The sequence below is a fragment of the Ictidomys tridecemlineatus genome, chromosome 5, assembly GCF_052094955.1.
Source record: "Ictidomys tridecemlineatus isolate mIctTri1 chromosome 5, mIctTri1.hap1, whole genome shotgun sequence".
NCBI classification, from domain to species: Eukaryota; Metazoa; Chordata; class Mammalia; order Rodentia; family Sciuridae; genus Ictidomys; species Ictidomys tridecemlineatus.
The window spans coordinates 164,322,617-164,350,131 of NC_135481.1; the positions used below are offsets into that span (position 1 = coordinate 164,322,617).

The window sequence follows — 27,515 nt, forward strand, 5'->3', positions numbered from 1 at the left end:
TTCCTGTCACTTTAAAAACCATTACCACTTGACCCAACTACCATTATTTCTGGATGTTTATTGTAGAATCAAGTAAATATATGTTACACAAAATCTGTACATGAATATTCATAGTAGCTTAACTGATATTTAAAAAGTGAAAACAACACAAATATACCTTATTAATTGGATGGACAAACAGTAGTATATCTATACAGTGAAGAACTTATCAGGAATTAAATTTTTTTAAAATAAACTATTAATGTTTGCAAAAATTTGAATGGATCATAAAGACATTATGCTACTTATTTTTCAAACCAATCTCAAAGGCTTATACACTGTATAAATATTCCCACAACTGAAATAATGTGACTGTAATAAAATTATATTAATAAGAACATATCAGTGGATGCTGGAGGAGTAGAAGAAGGATGTAATGACGTGGGAGATGTGAGGGGGTTTCTTTATGGTGGTTAAATGGTTTATATCCTGACTGTGTAATAGTCACTTAAATATGCATATGTAACAAAATTTCATAGAGCTGCACACAAAAGACTGCAAGAAAAAAAATGTTAAATTCCAAATAATTTACTTAATTATGGCCAATAATTAATAATTATGTCTAGTGATTAACATAATTTAATATTCATATTTCTATCAAATTCAATATCAATGGCCAAATTTTTATTTAACATACACTGTGGTTATATAAGCTGTTATCTTCATTTTCCAAAAATTAATCTAATGGCACAGAAGTATATATACCTCAGATTCTTTCCTCTCTCTCACACACCACACACACATACACACACACAAACACAAAAACAAACAACAACAACTAAAAGAAACGGGTCAAATATCTCACGAACTGGTCAGATTTCTTTAAACTGGATGAAGGGCACTGGGGGCCTTCCTGGGAAAATTTTGAAATTATCCATGAGTCTAGATGATTATTTCCAAATAACAGATGTAAACACATTGGCTTCAAATTCTGTTGTGACTCTTACTGCTTAAGCAATACGCTTGGTCTGGTTCCTACGTGTAAAGAGCTTGGGAATTGCCATTCTCTTTCTTCAAACAAGAAAAATCTGGGAAAACTGAAGCCCCATGGTTTTGCTTGGATCTTTCAGAGAACAAAGGCAAACAAACCTCTCTCCTGAAATCTTTAGTGACATTCAAACCCAGAGAGTAAAAGCTGGGATCGGCTTACCTAGAGCAAAGCCTCTGGAGTCCTACACTGGGAGAAGCTGTGGAGGGTTAATTTTCATGAAGTGATGGAGGGTAGAGAAGTATAAGAGTGAGAAAGAAATGTGAGGACCCTTACTTTTGTGAGCTTTGCTTACAGGGGCCCCACTAGTTTCCCATATTGAGAACCTAAGGCCTATCTTGTCTCACATTGAGAAGACAGTAATCATTTTGAAAAAAAAAAAAAAAAAAACTCCCAGAAACATGAAGACCCATGATGCAGGGTAAAAGCCTGCCAAAGTTTCATCTTACCCAAAGAAGGGCATTGCTCTCACCCTAGCACCCCCTAACCTTCCTGACTCATCTGAGAATAGAAGGGATCCCGCAATAGGGAATAGGGCTTCAAGAAAATTGACTGGCAAATCTGAAGACAGGAAAAGGCATATGAAGCAATTAGGGAGAAAGCAAGAATGTATGTTGGATGGATGAGTTATCAATCCTATGTGTCAAATTTCCGATTACTACTTATTCCACAGTTTACCAGGGGAGCAGCAGTAGTTTAGAAGAGAAAATTATTCGAATTTTTCCATTCCTTCAGCATAGTACAAAGCTTCTGAGAAGGTAGACTACTTTTCTCTACCCCCTTGACTTTGAACATGGCCATGGGGTTGCTTTGTCCCCAGAACATGATCACATGTGATGTGAATAGAGGCTTTCAATGTGGTTTAGTTTTTGTTATTGTTTTCATATTTCTCCTCTACCAGGAGAAGCACATGCCCTCATATGACCTCTTCCTCTTCAGCCTGTGTCTTGAAATGACAGATCTGTGAAGCTGACATAAACCTCAGTCCAGCCAAGATAACTGCAGACCCTTGGACATGAAAACATTTGTTTTCATATGCAACTAAGATTTTGGAGATTGTTTGTTATCCAGCATTTTATGCAAACTGATACATAAAGAAGGCATCTTCCTTAAATACAATCTAAATTATTCGATGTCTTGTTTATAGCATTTGAAGTCATTCATAGCATGAAGTTGAAACCCTAGGATTCTAGTCACTAGCTCTGTAATCCATCAGTGACTGTGCCGAGGCCACACTCTTCATGGGATGATGCCAGTCAATGACTGAGCACATGATGAGTTACACTAAGGCAGGCCCAAGACCTTTCTGATGACAAACTTTGGGTCAAGAACTCCCCAATAACTGGGTGAAATTTCCTTAGACTGAAAAATGTTCTAGGATGCTTTCATTCCTCCTTCCTTCATCCCTGATTTCTCTCCAGGTCAAACAGATGTGCATTGTTGTCTAACTTTTTCCAGCTCTTACATTTTCATTTTTTTTAAATGTCCCCCTCCAGTCCACCAGAACAAAACCAAAACCAAAGCCAAACAAAATAACAAAAAAGACCTTTTGCTTGATCCTTAAAAGCAGTGTTTGGGTAGGCATTTTAAAATCACGGTTAGTGATAGGGATTGTATTTTCAGATTTGTTTTATCAGGGGTGCAAAGAAATTCAGGGAACTTCTCATCTACTCTTTCAGGATTGTTCCTTTTATCTCTTGAGTTTTTAAGCTAGGACATCTTTTTAGGAAGCAATGCCACATTTCTTAAGGAAAATTGGCATAGTTCATAAAAAGAAGAGGTCGGATTTAGGAAACAGAGATTCTGTCCATAAGATTCTGAATGTTCATAAGATAGTCACACGGTTCATGGATTCTTAAACAAGGCAGGCGAGATGAGCTTTCATATTTGAAATTTAATTATAAATCTTAAACTCACTGAGGCTTTGTGGCCCGGTGGCCCCCGAACTAGTTCATGAAATGATTGGGTTAACAGGACACAGTTGGATCTCTGCAATTATAGAGCAATAGCCTTGCTTTTATTTCCCTAAGGTATGAGGGCTTTAGAGGCTAGGATCAGATTTTAAACATATTAAGTATGTGTGCATATGGAGTGTGTGTGTGTGTGTGTGTGTGTGTGTGTGTGTGTGTGTAAAGTAGGCCAGTTGGATATCCTTAACTTTCACAACAACCTGAATAATGTATGGTTTAATAATGGTATCTTGTGTATTTTGTTGTGACTATTGCAACCCAGCTATAACACACAAAGGAGATGATGGAACCATAATTTCCTTGAAGCTGTTAAATATGGATATAAAATGGCTGATGTGCTGAAGCCAGTTTTCAGCTTGAAAATTCATTGGGAGTTTTGACTCTCAGGGGCACATCCAAAAAATAGCTTTGAAATCAAACAGTAGGGGCAAGAAGGAGGTAAGACAGATACAACATCTATAAACAAATAAATTACCCCAAAATATGTTTGAATTCTCTGTGGACAAATGAATCAAAGCCATTCTGTAGTCAGCACTCAAGCAGACACACACTTACAAAACCTGCCTGAGCAGTCACCAATCCATGCTGGTTGTTTTCATGGGCTCAACTGATCCACTGTCAGGCTTTTAAAAAAAATGATTTTATTTTATTTTATTGATCAATTCACATGATTGGGGATTGAATCCAGGAGTGCTTTACCACTAAAACTACATTCACAGCCCTTTTTATTTTTTATTTTGAGACAGGGTCTCACTAAGTGGTCAAGCTTGGTCTTGAACTTTCGATCCTCCTACTCAGGCAGCTGGGATTACAGGCATGTGCCACCATGCCCAGCCTTTTAAATCAAGCTTTGGCTAACTAGTTACTCATCAAGACTGCTATAAAAATTAAAAAAAAAAAAGTGCACTGAAAAATGGTCCATCTATTGTTTCTGTATTGAAATAACAATAGCTGGAAAGGTAGAAGGCATCTTGGAAAAGACAGTATTTGAACTGTCAGTGACAAGTAAAAAGCAAAAGATTCATTAAAAAGAATCTGCACACCCACACCAAAACATTGTAATACTTGCTTTTCTCAAAAAGAGGAGTGTCCCCTTAGTCAGAATTCAATTTTGCATTTCCTTGCTTTACAGATGGAAAGAATTCCAATGCTCATTTATTTTGTGATGCCTGGCATGTGAACCTCTAGCTGGCTCAAGTAATTCTGATGAAATGCAGGACAATGACACCTTGAAAGGTGGTGACAGTATATCCACTTGAAAAGTAATTGCTCCTGGCTCCACGCACAGTAACTTCAAGATGAAAAATACATTCAGAATAGCAAATGCCAAGAATGCTTCTCATACAACTCAAGTAGTCCCTTATCACTTTAGGGAAGCAGGTAGGATAAAAATATGAGCCCAAAGTATTATTTATTGTATCAGAATTTAGTGTTTGTTCAGTATTCTATATTCTGCTCTCACTCTTTCTCCTTCCCTCAATCTTTAACATATCCATTAATCTAAATTTTATTTTATCATTCATTAGGCCCTATGTATGTAATCCTAAACCACATATTGTTTAGTTTTGACTTTATTAAAAGGATATCCTCCTGTGCCTATTTTCTGTGGGACTTCCCTTTTTTCACTAAATGTATTTATATTTTTATTCATCCAAATGTTATAAGAGCTGAACTTCATTAATTTTCACTACTATGTAGTATTCTATTTTACAAATATTTTACAATACTTTGTGTTAACTCATGGTCCAGTTGTGACGTGTGTTACAAATATCTTCTTCCAGTTTAGAGTGTATCCTTATTTTTCCTATAGAATCTTTGATAACCAGAAGTTCTTAATTTTAATTTAGTCAAAATTATCACCTTTTTAAAAAATTTAGAATCCTGTGACTTATTTAAAAGAATCATTCTTCTCTAAAGTTATCTTTTTCTAAGTAATTTGGCCTTTACATTTAAATCTTCTGGTCTTCAAAAATATGTCTTTGTAGAGGCTATTTTATTAAGTACATACAAACTTACAATTTTATTTTCCTGTTTTAAATTTTTATAATTCTCAATCTCTGACTGTGCTTTTTGTCTTAAAATCTTTTTGATCACTAATACAATTACACCAGACCTCTTTTGGTAATGTTTGCCTTGTATATTTTTCCCATATCTTCATATTCAAATGTTCCATGCTCTTATAATTTGATTGTACATCATAAAAGTAAGTAGGTGATTGTTCTTTAATCATATTATTTTTTATAATCTGACCATAACTCAAGAATTGGAGGGGGTCAATGGTATAACTCAGTTCTAGAATGCATGTTTAGCCTGCCTGAGGCTCTGGATTAAATCTGCAGCAAAATAAAACAAAACAAAAACTGAAATTGTAAACTTTCAGTTAGGATTCTTTCTATATATAAGTAAAAGCACAGAGGGTGCCAACCTATAAAAAGTACAGATTGGATTATGTCACGTAATTGATTATTATCATAAAGATGACTCAGCAGCTTTGAAAGAAGTTTAATCTAGAAGCTTAATCTCTATCTTGATTCTTTTAGAACAAGTTGTGCAGACAGAGTCCTAAAAATGAACTGTTTGTTGGATCATTTCAATTCATATGAAGAAAAATCCTCCAAATAGAAACAAAAATGGTTCTATCAAATCTTATATTTAACAGCATGTCACACTGGGGACTTATCTAAGCAAAGGAAATACCTAGTTATTAAAACTTTCTTTTAAATTGCATTTTGCAATTTAGTAAGAAAAAAAGTGCCCTTGTGGAACTAGAGAGGACCTTGGAGAGATGCACCCCACCAAGCAGTCCCCAATACACACATTTTCTACCAGCAAATATTTTCTACCAGGGAGATTGTTCAAACCTCAGTTCTGGTTCTGTACATCTTAGCCCATGGAAGAAAATAAAGGATTACTCAGAATGAATCAAAGCTTCATGCCTGTAGGTTCTAAAGGAGGCCTCCAGTTTGGGCTCATCACATCAAGGGGTATCACTGGCTCCTGGCTATTTGAAGATGGCCACAGCTGGGTTGACTCCACAGGCCTTTCATCTCCCAACAGCCTAACCTAGCCATGTTCACACAGACATCCCAGAGAGCAAGACGAGCTACCCTGATATGCAGATACTTTGAGAGCCTCTTCCTGTGTTTCCCTTGCTTCCATCCCATAGTCCCAAATAAGTCATATAACTGGGCTTAGAATCAGATAAGGCAGACACTAGAAGGCTCAGGGCCAGGGTAAGGGTACTTGTAATGGTGAAGCAGCAGGACCATTAATTCAATCAATCTACCACAGAGACCAATTTCCTTCCCTGGCTAGGAAATATGGGAAATGAACAAAACAATAAGCTTTTTTTTTTTTTTTTTTTTTTTCCTTACAGGGACTGACAGAGAATCATTGTCCCCGGGGAAAAGCTAGTTTCAGCTCAGGCAGGACCTCTGTGAAGGACAGGCTTGCCCTTTAGCCTGGGCACCTCACCAATCTTCGCTTGCTTTTTGAAGAGCTGGAACTTCTAATTGCCTAGAATCAATTTTAACAAGGAGAAAGAAGCAACCCACAAGAGCAGAGTCCTTTGTCTTACATCACATTTGTGACAGAAGCAACCAGAAAAAGTGACATTACCCATAAAGGAATGGCGGATTTCTTCAAAGGGATATAAAGCAATTTGGGGAATAAGACAGATCCCTTGTAACTGCTATTAGGGAATTGTTGATCCTTGATTTGCATAAGCTGTGGGTATCTCCATTGAATTTTAGAAAAATTGCACATTAAGAAATACAGATGCATGCTTAGGAACAGCTAGATTTCTGAGGCACTGTAACAAAATACTAAAAAGCCATTTTGAGATATTGCAATGAATTCATGATTTCCATCTTTTGTATTTGGGTACATTGACTTCATTGTTTTTTTTGTTTTGTTTTGTTTTGTTTTGTTTTGTACATGTGTGACAGTCACATCACAAACTTGATATATAGTTTTAGCTTATTTAGGTTAGATCCCCAGAGTTACATTGATGCATGTTTTTGCATTCACTGTTAGAAAACAGGGCAATAAATTGGAGGGGTTTCAGACCTAACCTGTGCTGCCGTAGCAGAATGAAAAGCTAGATATTCTGCGCATATTTTAAGCTGCCTCCTTCCTTAATGCATTGTGTCATGTGCTTAGCAGTTATTCCCATAGAAGATAGGCTTTCAGTGTGCATGTCGGCTTGAGGGAAACCATGCTCCTATGTATTAGCTGCTCACTCCTTTAATCCTGTTAGAATTTAATTTTTCTTGATTGAATGTGGTGTTATCACCAGGTGCTGAGTGGCCCTTTCCTATCAGTACATATAAATCCTGTTAGTCCTTCCCAGACTCATGGTGTTCCAGACTCTTCTGAGGTCACACTGATCCTAAGGAGCATTTGCTCTCAGGTTTGTTGCACAAAGAGAATGAAAGTGAAACTTCAATCTATGGATATTTGTGCCTGGGAAAATACCAGCAGTTTTCAGAAGTTTCTGCATTAACTAATGTATTTAAAGACATTTTTTTTTTAAGTCTTAAATTGTGAGATGTTTTTCATTCTGCTACGGCAGAATGAAACGTCCCTACCTATACTATTATATCGGGTGTTCTGTTCTTCCAATTTTATTAAAGAAAGCATGTCTTCTTTATATGTGTGACCTGGATTCACATGCTTATCCCAGGAAACTTTCTGGCAATTATTAGGATTTGTAATGAAATCAGTTCTCTAAGATCTCAAGCTCTTTGGTTTTCTGTAAGAGAGACTGTTTCTCCAGACTTGTTCTTTCTGCTCCTCCTCTGTTGGCCATTTCCTGCTAATTATCTTCCTTCAACAACCACAAGAAAGGCATGTCTGATCATAGTGAGTTTGCCTTGTTAGCACCTCTAATTATTTTTTTTTCAAAAGTTTAAGAAGAAATTATTGGAGAAATTGACATGTTTGTGGTACCTGCAGATTTCAGATATTAATTAAAACAAATCCACCTTGTTACTAACAATCAAGAGGTACGATTCTACTGATAGCATTTTAAAGGTTTAATTTAACTATTTTGCTGGCATCAATTTGGTTACAAAAGTGGTCCAAACATTCTGCAGCATGCTATGATTTACAGATAATTAAGATGCTTTCCCTTACAAGAGTTTACTTCAGAATTTTTTCAAGGATGTCAGACTCAAAAACATTCAGGTCAGCTTAGTATTAAAAAAAAAAAGAAAAAAAAAAAAGCCTGGGCCCCCTGGCCATGTGTAGATCTCAGCCCCAGTGGAAGGAGGAGGGGGAGGCCAGCTTTAGTAACACAGCCATCTTTTCTGCATTGGAATGTCACTCTACTGTGAATGTCTACTGCTGTCAAGATTTCTGAATTTTCAAGAGGTGTTGGAGTTTGGGATTTGTTTGCACTATTTCCTAATTTATAAATGTCAACAAACGTTTTAATGAAAAGCCATTTTGAGGTTATGAACAGGGTTTAGCCTTCTCTTATACCCATTTGCAAAGAAGAGTTGAAGATCCAATTATCACCAGCAATTGGCAGGGCTCTTTTATTGTCTGCTTCAGGACTGATTTTCTACTCTTCATTGGACCAGATCCTACACACCCCCGTTCACATCTTGAACTGCAAACTGGTGCCATCACTTGGCCAGAAAGCTAATATTTAACCCTAGCTTAAATAAGATAAGGTAAGTCAACCCAGAGGATAATAAAAAGAGGAAATGAAAAGCCAGAACCTGCTGATGAGAGATGGACAGTGAAGCTGTGGGAGGGTAAATTACCCTACCTCAGTATGCTTCTTTGGAATATTTAGAGTTGGTTATTCAGAGAAACTGCAGACCTCTGCAGATACAGGAATGGCTCTGGAAGGCTGCCCTTTTGTAAGAGAAATTTTCATATGTAAAGGAAATCTACATTAGTGAAGTAAACACCCAGGAAATGTCTTCTTTCCATCTCCAACTCTTCTTTCTGCTTAGGAAGAATCTTTTAACAGAATAAGAGACTGGGAACCAGACAGTATTACTGGTGGCTATACCTGGGGGACTATCTGCATAAGAAGAAAGTCCCTGCTCACTGTGCACCTCCTATTCTAACTTTCTATAGCCTGTTACCCCTTTCCTTCCCCCTACAAGCCAAGCCCCTATCTCTTTGTTTGGTTGTCCATGAGGTTCAGATATTCATTTGAATCTCACACTCTATATGTGGCTCTAATGTTAATGTGCAGTAATACATTTGTCACTTTTTTCTTTTAATCTGTCAGTTTATCTCATAGAGTAAAATTATTGAGCCTTCATAAGGAAAAAGGCACATTTAAAACTTCCCTATGCAACTAATGTTAGCATCTTCTTGGAAAGAAAAAATAATAATTTTTTCAACCCTTACTTATAAATTCATAGTGGAAATGGACACACTGTATCAAATGAGGAGATTAACAAGATAAAAATTTTAAAAAAGTGTTAAGATGCATATCTTGGGTAGGGATTGGTGTTCAGCAGTAGAGTGCTTGCCTAGCATGTGTGAAGACCTGATTCAATCCTCAGCACTACATACAAATAAATAAATAAAATAAAGGTATTGTGTCCACTTACAACTGTATATATATATATATATATATATATATATATATATATATATACACACACACATATATATATATATATATACATTTATTATTTTTCCATGCCTGTAATTATATATACTATATAATTTTAAAAATATATATATATTTTTAAAAGATGCATATCTCACATTTCCATGAGAGATACCAAGTGAATGAATAGTTCTCAGAGAGATACTTTTGGATGTCAACTTATAAAGCATCTTCAACAAAGAACAATAATTTCTGAGAGTAACAGACAAAGGAAAATGACTTTGAGTCTCTAGGGGTGATAACTGGTAGGAAGGCTAATAAATGGCAGATAGAGATCCGTAATAGTAAAGAGAGTAAAGTTTGCTTAGATAGATTCCTTTGGTGCCATCTCATAGGATTTGAAATTACCTTCAGTGGTTAACCTTGTCCTCCCTGGTAGGAGGAGATGGGATATCTTTTGCCTTCCGAAATTTATGTCCTGCTTTGAGGCACACAGGTGGAGGGCAGAGAGCTTCCCTGCATCTACTTCTTGCTGTCATTTGACAAGCTTTATGCTCAAGAAGCGTATTTTGAGTTGGCTTATTCAGGTCTCCTATACTCTAAACAGGGTAAGAACTGTGGAGATAGAGTACTGTTTTGTAAAACATAGCAGAAATGAGGAAATAGGAGCCCTGGGAGGGAAGAGTCCTCAGATCTCAGTAGTTTTCCAGTTCTTAGATTATTTTTGATGGAAGATAGGGTGCATTTTCTGCATCAGGATTTTATTATTTTTCCATGCCTATCGGTAATTGTTCTTCTTTTATGTAACTAATAATATGTGACAATATTGGGAAAAACATATGAGGTAATTTTTTAAAAATTTCTTGTTGTTGTAGATGGACAGTATGTCTTTATTTTATTTGTTTTATGTTTATGTGGTGCTGAGGATAGAACCCAGTGTCTCTCATGTGCTAGGCAGGCACTCTGCTGCTGAGCTACAGCCCTAGCTCCAACATGAGGCAAATTTTAACTGAAAGTTGTCTGCTATAATTATATTAAAATGAGTTTAGCCAGGCATGGTGATTCAAGCCTGTAATCCTAGTAGCTACGGAAGCTGAGGCAGGAGGATTGCAAGTTCAAAGCCAGCCCCAGCAACTTAGTGAGGCCCTAAATAATTTAGCAAGACCCTGTCCCTAAATAAAGTATAATAAGGGCTAGGGAAGTAGTTTAGTGGTTAAGATCCCTGGATTCAATCCCTTGTAACCAAAAATAAGTAGATAAAATAAAATAAGGTTTTTTTTGCACTCTTTTTTTATTGGTTGTTCAAAACATTAAAAAGCTCTTGACATATCATATTTCATACATTAGATTCAAGTGGGTTATGAACTCCCATTTTTACCCCAATTACAGATTGCAGAATCACATCGGTTACACATCCACATTTTTACATAATGCCATATTAGTAACTGTTTTATTCTGCTACCTTTCCTGTTTAGTGGTTAAGATCCCTGGATTCAATCCCTTGTAACCAAAAATAAGTAGATAAAATAAAATAAGTTTAAAAGACCTTAACACAAACATCAGAGTTAGAGTGAGAAAGGTTCTTTGTTTGATGATGTTGTGGTTTAGATCTAGAATGTCACCTAAGGCTCCTATGTCAAAAGCTTGGTCCCCAATGCAGCAATATTCAGTATTAAGTGGGGCTCTTGGGATGCTAAGTTCCTCAGTGGATTAATCCAGTGATGCATTCGTATTTTGAATGGATTATTAGGAGATGATGGCAACTGTAGGAGGTGGGACGCAGTTGAAGGGAGTGGGTCCTTGGGGCTCTGTCCTTGGATATTATATCTGATTCCTGACCCCTTCTTGTTCCTATGCTTCCAAGCCACAATGAGGTAAGCAATTTTGCTCTGTCACATTCTTCCACCAGAAACAGTGGAGCCAACCATGGACTTGAACCTCTGAGACTGTAAGCCAAAATAAGTATTTCCTCCTTTCAGTTGTTTTTCTCAGATATTAAGTTATATTGATACAAAGAAAACTGACTTACACAAACAATTAAAAAAAAAGTTAAACAGGAAAATTTGGAATTCTAAATACTAAATCCAAAATTAAAATACTGATTAAAGCTAGAGTCTGCTCTTAGTCAGATGTTAGCAGTAGCTCACATTTATTTAATTCAAGAGGGAAAAGTGGAAGATTACAGATTCAGGCAGACTGACTTTGGTTTCCCCAGTTAGTTGTAAATAGTTATTATAATATAAGATATTATAATATAATATGTTTCTGATCTCACTAATTTATGGATTATTTTCTTTGGAGAAAGTCAAAACCTCATGATACCCATATAACTTTGTAAAGATTTGCATATAACCTGGTATCCAATTACTGGGTTTCAAATATATAATGTACTACATGACAGAAGAAAGAGGGAAAATATATCAATATCACTCATAGAAGGAGATTTAATGCAGATATCTCAATATATTATAAAATAACCAGATAAAACATTACTAAGGAAAATTAAATATGATGAATTAATTTGACCCAATTGGTAGGTATTCTGTATCCTTTATCACTTTCAATAATACCACTTTTGAATGCACAAGAAACATTTACCAAAGTGGATCTCATGCTTGCCACATCTAAACAAATTTCATGGAATTGAAATCACGTATAGTGTGTTTTATGGTCAGAATGGAATTCAGCTAGAAATCAATAACAACAAGAAAAAGGAAAATATCATGTGTGTGGAAATTAAATAATAAATTTCTAATTTATCCATGGCTAACTGAGAAACAGAAAGTTCTCTGAAATTGAAATTTAGGGAGCATAGTTCAATCTATGACTAAAGGGGAGTTTATACCAATATATATATACGCAGAAGAGAAGAAAAACTGAAAATTGACTATCTAAACATCATCTCAAAAAGTTAGAAAAGAATAGCAAATTAAATGTGAAGGATGGAAATAATAATAATTGGATAAGAAATTAAGGAAATGTAAAATAAATATAATATAGAGGGGATTGGCAAAGCCAAGAGTTGCTATTTTTAGAAAGACTAACGAAATCACTGAGCCTCTGGCAAGACAGATTCAGAAACAATGAAAGAGGTACAAAGCACTCATGTACAGAAGGAAAACTGGGACACCATTATAAATAAAAAATAACAGGAGAATATTATAAAACTCTGACCAAATCTGCTACCAAAAAAAAGAGACATATTTAGTGGCTCTTATTAAAAGGTAGGAATGGTGGAAAGAATCTGACCAAACTATCCTATCTACATATATTAATGAACCACAATGAATTTCACCTTTTCATCCATAATGCACTAATCCTAAAATTAAAAAATAAATAGAAGGTCAGTAGAGTAGAAGAAAGGAAACAGGGTGGAAAAGTAGAAGGAAAGGGGAATTATTGGGGACTGAATTGGAGCAAATTATATTCCATGCATGTTTATGTCAAAACAAACCCTAATATATGTTTAAGTGTAATAACTAAAAAATAAAAAAGTTTAATATGAAAGAGCATTTCCACAAAGAAAACTTCTTACTCCAAGTTGCTTGATTTGTGATTTCTACCAAATATCCAAGGGAGAAGTAATTCAACCTTATGTAAATTATGGCCAGATAATAGTGAAAAAAAAAAAGAAGAAACTCATTTCACTTTTTTTTTCTTCCCCACCAGAATAGCCTTGACACTAAAACCCAATAAGGACAATAAAGAAAGAAAAAGTATAGCCCAAGTTCTCCCATGAACATGAACACAAATATAAACAAAATAACAATAAAACCTGGTAATATATAACTAGAATAATTATATAATTAGAATATATTATTAGAATAAAGATAGATCATGACAAAGTGAGGACTGTCCCAAGAATGCGTGGGTGGCTCATCTTCAAAGCTGAAGCATATAATTTACAATAGGGAAAAAAGAAAAGAAAAAGTATCTCAGAGGATGCTGAGAAAGCCTCTGACAAAACTCAATATTCACAATAAAAACTATAGGGGGTTAGGAACAGAAAGGAGCATTTTAATCTAAGAGTGTCTGAACAAGCTTTTCCTGGGATATTAGGGAAAGATACATGCTATCACAACTTCTAATCATCACTGTACTGGAGACCTAGTCAGTTCAGTAGGAAAGAAGTTTTTACACAGGTGAAATAATAAGAAAGAAGAAATAAAACAGTCATTACTTGTAGATGGAATGATTGTGTGCATAGAAAATCCACTATAATCTACAAATAACCTGTTCGTATTCCTAAGAGGTTATAACAAGGTTACTGAACAATATATCAATTTACGGCATCATTTTCATTCTATATTCTATCAAGAAACAATTAGGAAATGATTTTTAATTTATATCTGTCACCTAAACATTGAAGATCCTGAATAATTCCTGCTAGATTAGTTTTCCTTTTATGATGGAGATCATAAGATCAATACTTTGTAAATATCATTTACATCCTTGGTGTATTTAAGATTTTATTATTTCAACATATACTTTCTTTTGCTATTTCTTTTGCTATTGCTATCAAGAAGTGTAGGTATTTTTGCAAAATCCTTCATAAACATTGCCATTTGAACAATTTATAAAAAGGATATAGCCAGGCATGCTAACACATGCCTGTAATCCCATCAACTCAGGAGACTGAGGCAGGATCACAAGTTCAAGGCCAGTCTCACCAACTTAAAGAGACCCTCGGCAACTTAGCAAGACCTTGTCTTAAAAAATAAAAAAGTTTGGGGATATAGCTCAGTGTTAAACACCACTGAGACTGAGTTTGATCCCTAGTACCATATAGAAAAAAAAAATAAAAAGAAGAAGGAAACGGAAAAAAAGACAGTGTTTATAATAGGTGGATACCTATATTCTCAACTACATGGAAGATAGAGTCAGGAGCATCAGTTGAGCCAAAAGTTCAAGGTCAGCCTAGGCAATATAGAAGAATACTGTGAGAGATGCTATTTTCTTATATTGAAAAATTTAACATATCTCAGAAATTAATACTTCTCAAATTAATCTAAAGTTCAAATAAAATTTCATTAAAACTATCAGATATTTTTTGGGGGAATTAAAACCTGATATATGAAAACGGGGCAAGGGGTTAGGAACAAGAATGAACAAGATAATCTGAAAGAACAGCCTTTTGGATGTGAGGTCTTATACTACTTCTTATCAAGAGAAAATATCAGTAAGGCAGAGAGATTGTTTGAAGAATAGATAAATAGACCAATGGGACAATTTGGGATTCAAAAGCAGATCCATGCCTGACAAATACTTGATTTATGACAACATTGACACTGTAGAATAGAGGATGAAGAATGTCCTTTTCAATTACTGGTATTGGGTCAATTAAATAAACATAAGGAAAACCATACATTTTCCCCTACAATCATTTACAGAAAATCAATTCAAGAGTGATCATGATCGTAAAAGAAAATATAAATGGTAAAACAATAAAACTTCTAGAACATAATGAGGGAGAATGCATTCATAAAACTGGGGTAGGAAATAATTTCTTAATCAAGAAACACTAACCATGAAGAAATAGATGTATTGATGGGCAGTATAGCTCAGCGGTAGAGAACACGCACCAGGTTCTTGGTTCAACCCCAATTGCCAATTAAAAAAAAAGATGAATAAATTAAAGTTAGACCTTTTTGTCATCAAAATATACAAGAAGATAAAAAAGCAAGCAAGAGAGTAGATAAAGAAAGATGCTTGCAAAACTTTTATCAATAAAGAACTTTCCTTTATAGGGTACAAACATTTTTTTTAAACCAGTAAGAAAAATCAAACAATCCAATGGAAAAAACTGGGCAAAATCTTTGTTTGTTTATTTTGTAAAAACCTACCCAGAGGACCATTAAACATATGAAAAGTGCATAAACTTATTACTCATTGTGGAAATACAAATTAAAACCATATTGAGATTTATATACTCTTGGAGTTACCTAAAATCATCCATGTGACAATATCCAATGTTGTAGATATATAGAGAGCAGCTGGATCCCTTCTGGCTATGAAGACCTATAATACTATCTCTAATCAAGAGAAAATATCAGTAAGGCAGAGCCTAATTGTTTAAAGAATAGATAGATGGAGCAATGCAATTGATGGGCCTGTAAACAATAAATAGAAGTAAAAACAAACAAAAAAAAGAATAGTACACCCACTTTGGAAACTGGGAGTTTCTCATAAAATTAAGCATATATTTAACCCATGTGACCTAGAAATTATACTCCTAGACATTTATTAAACAGTAACATACACCAAAATGCTCATATGAAAATGGTTACACCAGCATTATGCATAATACCCTCAAATCTAAAACAAGTCAAACACTGATCAGTATTAAGACATATAAACAATTTGAGTTATATCCATGTACATAAGCATTGCCTAGCAAAGAAAAGAAATGAACTATCATTACTTGTTTTAACCTGGATAGATCTGATAAACTTGAAGTTGAACAGAAGAAACTAGTCACAACTGAGAACATACTCTATCAGCCCCTTCATGTAAAGGTTGAAAGCAGGATTGGAAGATATTCCCTATGGGGAAGACTGAGGATAGTGACTGGCAGGTTCACAGAGTATCCTATAGAATTGAATCTCTTCTTCCCTTTGACACAGACAGGTTCACTTTGTGATAGTTCACTTATAATTCATATCATATGCTCACTTTTCTTAGTATATGAAACATTTTGAAAATATTTGAAAAATGTTTTCATAAATAAAATTATATATCGAATTGAGGTTAAAAGTTTAAAATTATCCTATTACAAGTGTTAGGTAAAGGTTTACAAAAATAGTGAGGAATATACAGTCTTGTCAGCAAAAGTATTTTTATGATTGCACAATCCATAAATAAAATAAATAACATAGAATGATTATTAATAATTAACTATATTAAACAATTATGTTTTCTATGCTGTTTTGTATATTACTATTACTTGTATATTACTAGTAATAGTAATATACAAAATCATCCTCTTTTTTGTTTTTGCATTTCTATTTTGTCTGAGCTTTATCCAATGTAATCTATTTTACTGTAGTTGGTCATATACTTAATTCTAAAATTATGAGTATATATACATATTTATACATATGATAACATTTTCAAGGAATGATGTCCTCACATATCTACCATGATGAGGGGTTTGTAAGCAAGCACTCAACAAATACATTTAAGAAATTACATAGTAAATCATAATTTTACTTATCTAAGCAGTGAGCATATATTGAATTAGAGATAATACCATGCTATTAAAAGGATCAATAATGTCACAAAGACTCATGTTATAATCATAATTATATATTTATTAGTTGTCTTACTTTGTTCAAGTGTTTAATCTTTCTTCTTCTTCTCTTTTTATTTTTCTTAATAGTACTATAGATTGAACCAAGGGACTTGTACAAGGTAGGTAAGCATTCTACCATTAGTGTACATCCCAACTCTCCTTATCTATTCTATAAAAACATGCAGCAATTCCCCTAATTACTAATATTATGATGAGTAAATTAACTATCAGACCCAAGAGTACTTTAACACATGCCTGACACATAGTTGATTTATAAACACTATCTCTTTATCCAACTCTTCCCTTGTTATTCTGAATAACTGTCACCTAGGGTAGGAAATAATGTTTGTATGAAACCCTACCAAGAAAAGAGTGGAAGGATAGTTCTCAATACCTAGAACATGCAATGTACCTCCCTGTTACTGTCTTCTTCAAATATAAATAACATTCCCTGGCCTTTTACATACCATGACACAGATTGATTTGGACATTATTTAATGTAAGTATTTATTTTAGGATTCTTACACTATTGGGTTAACTCAGCAACATTGATTTATAACATGCAATACATTTTCAAATTCTTTCCCCCTCTGTCAACAAAATGAATTGTGTCCATGAGAGCTGTGGCTGAAACTGTGATTTCCCTAACTGCTGGTGACATTTTGAAGATGGAAAATATTGACATATCCTATCGCCAACTTGCATTCCTGTTTCTTCCATTATGACACATAAACCTGAAAAATAGCATCATGGCATTATTTGAATAAAGAACCCCATTGCCTCATGAATTACATCTACTCCCTGCCCATTTCTTGCTTGTTGTATTTAACCTGCCTATAGACTCTGTGCCTAGAAGAAGCCATTATGTCTTGCCAAATTATTCACTAGGGTCAACTCGGTATTCAAATTGCCTTTTCATCTTTCTTAAATTTTACAAAAGGATTTTGGCTTCTTTCCACTTCAATTTCCTGGTAGCATTACTATTCATTTTTTTTTTTATATTTGACATCCCTACAGTGGGTCTGGATTAATGGCCAGCATGATTTGCTCATGTTCTCCCAGCCTTCTGCTCTTGATTGTGAAATTATAGTGTTTTTTTTTATTCCTGCGAAGAAATTAGAATGTGTGCAGTTGTTCAAGTGCCACATAAAATCACACAACTAAATGAAAAATTAAACTATATTATTTCAAATCACAAACCTCCATTCTCTGGCAATAGTATTGATACTCTGATATTTTTAACATAGTTTAGTGGAAGTGAACCAAAGGTAAAAATTTCCTTTGCATAGGAAATCATCACCTCTCCCCCAAAACAGTGATTATTTTTAATGCTGCTTTATGAACCCTGCCTCAATGGCCTATGAGGGAGGCCAGTCATGGAAACTACCATGGCCTGAATCCAGCCAATTGTTGAGTATTAGTTGGCAAGTAATTGCTCCCCACTCCCACCTCAAAATGCCCTCAGCTACTTTTCAGAAATTTCTGCGGCACTACATCATGGACACTCAAAAACTTCATGTCCTGCACCCCACTCTCCTCACTTTTCCTCTAGCAGTTTTCTCAGTGTTCATCATAGATTATTCTATATTCCAATATCAGTGTCTCTGTTGGGTAAGACCACCCCTAGAAGTCTGAGACATATGGGCACTGACCTTATTCTGATTCCTCAGAATACACCGTAGCCAAGCTACAACTTAAAAAAAGGCTCTTATAGTTATAATAGTGGGGTTCATTTTGACATAATTATATAGGCATGAAATATAATTTGCTCCCTTTCAGGCCCATGTACTTTCTCGTTCTCTCTCCTTCTCCCTCTCCCTATTCCATTTCATCTACTCTACTTATCTTCCTTCTATTTATTATATTATTTTATGTATTATATTTTTTTACCTAGAGCTTTATAGATATATCTAAAGGTAGAATTTTATGTGATATATTCATAATCTATACAGCATAGTTTGGTCTATTTCATTCCATAAAGTTTCCTCCTAAAGGCAGGGGGATAGCAAGTTTGAGACAAGCCTCAATAACTTAGTGAGAACCTCATTTATGTAGCAAGACCCTATCTCAAAATAAAAAGGTCTGGGATGCAGTTCAGTGGTAAAGTGCCCTTGGGTTCAAATCCATAGTACAAAAACAAACAAACAAAAAGTCTGTAGAAAGGCCATTACTTTTTAACAAGGACCTTCTGAAGTTTGAAGATAATGGAAGAGAAGCAGAACCTAGAGACAATTTCACAGCAACAAAACAAGCACAGCACCATCTAAAATCTCAATGTTCCCATCCAGGAGTTCATTATAGGAGCAGTTCAGATCTCTCCAAATTCTCAAGCAAGAGCCAAATACACAAATTTTGGATTTTAGAGAAATACATAGTCTTCCAAACTTTTCTTTAAAATCTTTGCAGTGGGGCCTGGGGTTATAGTTTAGCCTTAGAGAACTTGCTTCGCACATGCAAGGCACTGGGTTTGATACTCAGCACCGCATACAAAATAAATAAATAAAATAAATAAAGATGTTGTGTCCATCTTTAAAAAAACCTCATATGTATCTTAAAAAAAATCCTTGAAGTGAGTTGAATGATGGCCCCCCACAGGTTATGTCCACATCCTAATCTATAAAACCTTTGCATATTGCATCATATGGCAAAAGAGCCATTTCTACCTTACAGTATTTCACCATATAATTGTCACCATCATGTAAGAGTGGCACCCTGTTTTTTCAGTCCAAAAATTTAAAACTTTTAAGTTTTAAATGGGTAATCTTAGCAGATTTGTTGTCCCATTGCTTATAAGGTAAATAGCAGCAATATATTCGCCAGTGACATATGGATGTGTGTTTATGTTCTGCATAGCAAGTAGCTTGCCAAGAATTCTGGGTGCACTGCATTGTTGGCATATTTCTGAAAGCCAACTTTCATGGTTTGTTTGGACCACTGCAGCACCAAAGGGTAAACATATCCTACATGAGTGGTGCCCAGAACCATGCATCAGATAATGAAACTAAACCAAAATGGAGCAGATTCTTCAAAGATTAAACTTTTTAAGTCCATACTTGGCAACACTCTAGTAAATTTTCTCAAGTATAAAATCTTGACTATAATGCACAAATCAATAATAACTAATGTTTGGCTTTATTTTGCAGACTGGAAAATGTTTGCTAACCTGTCATGAATAAATAATGTGTGTCAACTTGGATTATTTAATTTTTTTAAAGAATTTTTTCACAACACCTTTATTCTATTTATTTATTTTTACACAAGTATTTCATGTGTCCTAATCTTGCACCAAAGACAGTTTAGTAAAAAAAATTATTTTTAATAATTCTGGCAAATTTCTTTTAAAAAGTTTACATAATGGTCCGCATCCCACATTTTTGCAAAAAAAAAAAATATTGGCATAAAATCTCCAACAATTATGTGGTGAAATACAGTACTCGGCAGAAGATGTGTTTACGTTAAGGATTTTGAAAGGGGAAGGTTATCATGGGTGAAACCAGGAGGTGTCTGAGATAGAAACAACCAGAAGAAGACTCACAGAAGAGGAGAAAATGCTGAAACCAATGTCCAATGGGGGTAAATATGGGGAGAGTTGAGAATTCAAGTCAAGAAACCAATGACCACCAGAAAAGTCAAGAAAAGTACTCACCTCTGGAGCCTCTGGAGGGAGCATAGCCCTATAAACATCTCGATTTCAGGTTTCTGATCTCGAGAGCTGTAAAATATAGAAAGATTAACCCATTATTTTCCAGAGACTGAGTTCAACACATTCTGTATAAGAGTTTTGACTCTTTCCTGTGAATGGAATTTATTAAATTAGACTCTGAGTTGTTATGACCAGATTCCAGGTCATCAGTGTTTCAAATTAATAAACACTTAGGTGCTGTTTCCTTTATCCAGGAAATAATAAACTATGATATTATTAAAGCAGCAGTTGCACTAGACTAGCAGAATTTTTCTGATGCTCCTTTTGTCAAGCACCTGCAGAGAAACCAAAAGCCAACTTCCATGAAATAGTGGTGGTCCTGGGAGCCTTCTAAAGCTCTGTCAGTCCAATCCTTTAAAAGATTTAGGGATGGCATTTTTTTTTAATGTAACTGTACCTCATCTGACTCTTCCCACCATCACTCAAGTTCCTCTGACCTTTACCTCAAGCTATTATTATCTTTACAATAGAAATCTGGAAACATGAATGCTATACAAAATTATCAAAATGCATGTAGAAGGAAAAGCTTACACAAAGAGAAAGTACAATACCAAGTGTGGATCAATCTTTTCATAAACTTTTGATTAAAATAGACCTTGACTTTATTTTTTACAGAGTTTATGCACAGAGGAAAATAAGAGAAGACTTTACACAGGTGATAGATCACGAGGATGATTGATAGGAAACATAATTTCTCTTCAGGAGATATCCAACCCTAAAGCTCTGACAAGAGACTCAGAAAAGAACTCACCTTTGGAATATTTCTCCAAAGTTTGGTGTTACTACCCCCTTTTGTTGCTAGTTTTTTGCCCACATCCTTTTCAAGAATTAAAATAGAATCTCCATATTCACTTCATCCTATGTCTAAGATTTTACATGTTGCAAATCTGCATCTGAAACCCCCTAGCTTTTACTAATGATAAAGAGTTACGTTTTTACCATTTAAAACATACTTTGCTGGTTTTCCATTTTTTACTACAAGTGGAGCATTCCTTATATGAAATGTATGAGATAAGAAGTAGTTCAGATTTTGTATTTTTAAGATCTTAAAATATTTACATGTACATAATAAGGTATCTTGGAGATGGGACAAATCTAAACACTTCATATATATCTTGTACACCTATCACAAAGGCATTTATATAATATTTTTAATAATTTTGCACATGAAATAGTTTCATGGAATGGAATTTTCCATTTGTGGAATCATATTGGTGCTGAAAAAGTTTGGTAGTTTATATCATTTAGAATTTCAGATTTTCACATTAAGGATGCTCAATCTGTAAAACCATATTTTTGAACTTTTAAAGAACTTTCCTTCATTTTGGTTTCTTTACTAATTATAAGCATAATATCTGTTTGACATTATCTTTCCAAATGACTGCCTTTTAAAAATATAAATGCAATAGGTGGTTTGTGAACACTCAAATCCCTTTCTAGAATCAACACATCCTATTCTCATGGACTTTCCCCCTCCTTTAAAAAATGGTTTTAGAAAACAAATTTTATATAAAGAAGACATGAATCTTAAATGTAGATGATTTTTTTTCATATGCATGCATATTTGTAACTACTCTTCACATCAAGATCTAGAATACTCCAAGCACTCCAGTTGTTTCCCCTGGGCCCATTCTAATCAGTCATCTCTGAAAGATAATCATTATTCTCACTGACTTTTTTTAAAAAATCCAAGTAATTCCTATAAACAAATTCTTTCTGAACCTCTTATTTTCGAAAAGGGCTGGATAATAAGGCATAGTTTTCTCTTCTAAAAAAATTATTTTGTCTCATCTCCAAATGTTCTGTTCAGTGAAACATTTGGACCAGCCTTTGCAGAAAACCCACCAGATTGCCAGGTGTGCAAACAAGGCTTGCTGTCTGTGGTTGCCAGGGTCATTCTCCATGGAAAAATTTCCCATGGGTGGAGGGTCTATTGGCAGGACTCCAGTGCATAAACCAGCACACACCACAAGCCTGGTATTACACATTTTTTCCCAACAGTTTCCCAGGTTTGCCCTTGAATTACTGTGGCTTTTAATAGAAATGTTTCTGAGCAATTTGTGCAAATTGAATTTTATATCTTCTTAAAATGAAGTATTTGTAACAAAAATTGAATGTAAATTTCTTTAAAAGCAAAGAGTCTACACTTAGAAGGCAGGAATTTAATAGGGCATATTTATGAAAAATGAGGAAATTGTTTAAGTGAGTTTTAAACTTTCAATAACCTCATATATCCAATTTGTCTTTAAGCAAATTGTACCCATAATGTGGATGAAAACCCCTTACATATCACTTTTAAAGGACAGTTTTGGTGTTACTGATGTCAATTTAACATTTTATAAAAAATAATTACTCAAGGTGGTAAAACTTAATTACTGAATTAAACTCTTAGAATTTAACTCAATTAATTTAGTTTGACCATGCTACACTAATTCCCTGAACAGACATGTTTAATGATGGCTACTGTCGATCAGAGTTAAGCACATCTATGTATCTGTTTGCAAACATTTAGTTACTGATGTATTATCAACCACTCCAAAACATAATGGTTTAAAACAAACATAAGTTAATAATTCTATAGGAAACAGAGTTTTTCTCTTTATTTGGCAGGATTGGCTGGCCTTGGCAGAAATGGCCCAGGCATCTGTAGTCAGTTTAGAGCGTAGCTGAAGACTAGGTGCACTTGGTGGTTCTCACTGTGAGTTGCTAGCCTCCTCTCCACATGCTTTCTGAAATTCCTCCAAGACAGTCCAGGCTTGCTCATTAGTATGAATGCTTCCCACAAACAGCAGAATTATGCAAGGTCTCTTGAGGTCTAGGTGCAAACCTGGCCTCGTACTCACTTTTGTCACATTTTATAGGCCAAAGCAAACCAGAATACTCACCCTGATTGAAGGGAGGTAGAAATAGAAATAGAAGGAGCTGCAAGTTAGGCTGTAAACGACCAGGGTAAGATGCAGTAATTCATTTATATGTTTTATAAAATAAGGCTTTCCCACAAATAGTGGTGTTTGTTTATTGTGTATAATCATCCACTCCAATGATAAGTTTTTAAGCCTACAATTAAGTTTCACCATATCATGTAGTGTGACTATATCTCCCAAACTGGCCTGTCCCAAGGAAATTAAAACTAAGTGATTTGGACTTGCACTTCTGGACACATGAAAGTGGAACCATAGGAACCAGATTTATGCTACCACCTAAAAAAAAAAAAAAAACCCAACCAAACAAACAAGATGTGCAAAACATATTTCAAGAAGCTGAATGTCACACAATAAAATGCAGTGACCTCTGAAAGACAGGAAACAAAACAAGATTAGCCCTGCGACTGTCCCAGCTGCATGGAGGGTTTCCAGATGACAGCACAGGGAAGGGGACAGAGATTGAGACCAGTAGATTCCCTGAGTTGAGAACACAAAGATGAAAAGTCTCAAGAGACCAATTTCAAGGACTAAGAACCAGAGAGGAGAGAGCTAAATACAGAGAGAACTTGAGAAATAAGCAGAAGTTTCCACTTGAGTTGTTTTTTTTTTTTAAGAGAGAAGAGACAGGAGAGAGAGAGAGAGAGAGAGAGAGACAGACAGACAGAGAGAGAGAGAGAGAGAGAGAGAGAGAGAGAGAGAGAGAGAGAGAATATTTTCAGTTTTCGGTGGACACAACATTTTTATTTTTATTTTTATGTGGCGCCTCACGCATGCCACGCGAGTGTGTTACCGCTTAAGCCACATCCCCAGCCCTACACTTGAGTTTTGCTGAGTTCTCAGAGAGAGAGAGAGAGAGAGAGAGAGAGAGAGAGAGAGAGAGAGTGAGTTGGGGGGAAACATCCAGAAATAAAAACTACAAAGTCTGAGAAGGAAATTACACAGGAATGAATTAGCAGTAGAGTCAACATGCAAAAGGAAAATAAACAGATGAGTAGATAGCAATAGAAACAATACAAAATAAAATAGAGGTGCAAAGAGGAAAAAAAAAACAATAGTAGCAAGAATAGCATTTATGAGGCAAATATCCAAAGAGAGAAAAAAGGGAGACACAGATTAATATCTAGTCAAATCATAGTGGCTGAAATTTTTCCAAGTTGATGAAAACATACAAACCTGAGAAGCTTGAAGAATCCAAAGGCAATAGCTAAGAAATAAACAATAAGACGTTATAATAAATCATTCCAAATCAAGGATTAAAAGAAAAGGTTAAGAAAGCCAGAAAAAAATGCATGATATATGTAGAAGAAAACAATTAAGGATGGCATAAATATACAAAAAGAGGAACAGATCATTACTAAGTACAGTTTATCTCAGGAATACAAGATTGCTTTAACACTGGAAATCAACATGTATCACTTTATTAGAAAATTAAGAAAACCCAGGTGACTATCTTAACAGATGCAGAAGAAAACTTTTAATACAATTGAATGTCCATGCCTGATAAACATTTTCAAAGAAATATGAATAAAAGAGACATCCCTTAACCTGATAAGGGACATCTCTCTATCAAGGGCATCTATCTATCTATCATTAATAATTTATAGCTGGCATCATATTTCATAGTTAAAGACTAAATGCTTCTCCATTAGTTCAGAAAAAAAGACAAGGATATTTTCTGTAACCATTCCACTCAAAACAACATTTAGAAAATGTTATGAAAATTCTAAGTCTACTATCATTAAAAAGGCAGTTTATCAAAATCCCCAGATACAAAATCAACATCCAAGATGGAAGATTGGAAAGGAAGGATTGCCAAGAGACATGGCAAAATTTTGGGGAGTGGTGGATGTGTTCATTACCTTGATGCTGATGATGATTTCATGAATGTCAAAACATCAAATTTTAATATGTGTACTTTATTGTGCATAAATCATACCTCAATAAAGGTATATATAAGTTATATATTTTATAACTTCTTTAGGGCTTTTAATTTTAAACTTCCCTGCCAAACAATATATGAAATGAGTGATTATATGCTGAATTATAAAAGAATCACAAAAAAAATCTTGATTATTTTTATGTCATAGAAGCACCAAGGATAATTTACAATGAGAAAACAGCTACTTTAGGATACTACAGGAAGAAGTCTCACCCTCATTGTGATTGAATCTATGTTGCCTTTAAGAGAAACCATGAAATTCATCCAGTGCCACAAGTGCAATACGTTCCCTAAAATGTTCTTGTCACTGAAGAGGATAAAGACTGACTTTACACAGAGGGGTTGGATTGTGTCTCCCGAGTTTGAAGTAGGTCAACCATGGATCTACAAGTTTATGAGGTTCTGAATAACAATACTTATATATGAATAACTATGACTAAATTACAGCAAAGATTCAAAGAGTCAGAGAATTAAAATGATTCCCTGGATCAGTGATTCTAAACTTCTTGAAACATTTTAGGATTTTGTAGCAGTATTTCTGATTTCTTCATATTCTACTTCAAAATCTCCTTTAAAAATATTTTAAATACCTCTTCAAATGGCCAATAGAAATCACATATATTAAATCAGTGAATTCACTCAGAATTACCAAATGTTACTTTTTAAGTGACTCATTTCTGTGCCACTCTCTAAATAAAAACTTTGTGCTGTCTCAGTTTAATTAAAGTGTAGCCTGAGTTTGCAAATGCTCCCCAGATATCTGGGTTTGTGGCAATGTGTTGTGGAGATGAAAGATTTCTCTGCACTGACCTTTTGTGACTTCAGGCCTGTAGATGTCCATTTACTTAAAATTGTACAAGGAAGTTCAAATCTACAGAACAAGGACAGCATGCTCTATTAAATACGTGTAAGACCGGATCATATTAGCCAGACACAACTTCCTGCTGTGAAATCCCAGTTGAAGGCAGTTAACAATAGAATGTGAAGCATGCACCTTTATGATAAAAATACTTGATGCAAAAATTTGTATTCATGATATATTTAATATGGTTCTTGTCTATTATAGTTTCATACATTTTTTTCTTATGTGGCAAAATGATTTGTATTTAAAACAGAAATAGATGACCAATTAAATGTAGAAAATTTGAAATAAAAATCTGCTGGTACAAGTGGAATATTTGAGTTTTGCAAAGTGGAAATAAGACAATCTAGCTCTAGAATTCACAGGATCTCTAAACCTTCAAAAACAGGAACCATTAATTCTCCACTAGAGCAAAAGAAACTCAGATGGCAGGACACAAAATCTTCCTAGCTATTTCCAGAAAGTCAATCTTCCTTGCTATCTTCCTAGCCAGAGGGACCAGGTGGGCCCCAATGGACCCTGGATCTAGGAAAGAGCATCTCATTCTTTTTCAGATCCTTAAGAGAGAAAGCCAAGTTACTCTATGGTGATATTTAACAATTGTTATTGTTACACAATTTTAGAATTTTCTAAAATAATATTGAAGTCACTTTTGCAAAATGAGTCTAGCCATTTCTATCAACCAAATATTATTTAATTTTTAAACAAATTAATGCTAAAATAAGTGTCTTGAGTTTCATTTACTACAAAACATGAAACGTTGTAAGTTTATTTCCAAAAGACACTAATATAAGCTTATAGTTTCATTTAATGTATTCAAAAATACAATTAAAAATACAATTGCACCTGAAAATATGTGAAAACTGAAATGCAGCAATGTACATGGAACATACCTAAATTATATATATATTACAAAAATAAATGTACATATATATGCAATTTGCTTGGTGTTTAGTAAATGTAAGTGTGGGGACTGGTGTTTTCTTCCTAAATTACGCCTTTTGCAATTGGACACTCTTTTTTTTGTCCTCTTTCACCTCTTGATCTCTTTTTGTTCATACTTGCCAGCAATTTTTCTGCTCCCATTCTTTTATATCCTGTAAATAATGTAAGACTGTGTTTTTAACCGAATTTAATTTGTTCTGCTTTATGTAGGACAATTCAGCCTGTGCTCACCTAAGGCAGCCACCAAAGTATTGATTTGATTCCATTCATTGTT

General features: G+C 34.6%; 1 long non-coding RNA gene across 3 annotated transcripts in view; it reads right to left on the bottom strand.

The window, feature by feature from the left end:
- Nucleotides 1-27,515, bottom strand: part of LOC144378052 (uncharacterized) — a 105,002-nt gene that overhangs the window by 31,208 nt on the left and 46,279 nt on the right. For all 3 annotated transcript variants that reach the window (XR_013439549.1, XR_013439547.1, XR_013439548.1), the window contains one exon: nt 20,515-20,580. This is a non-coding gene — a long non-coding RNA (uncharacterized LOC144378052). The remainder of the gene's footprint in view (nt 1-20,514; nt 20,581-27,515) is intronic.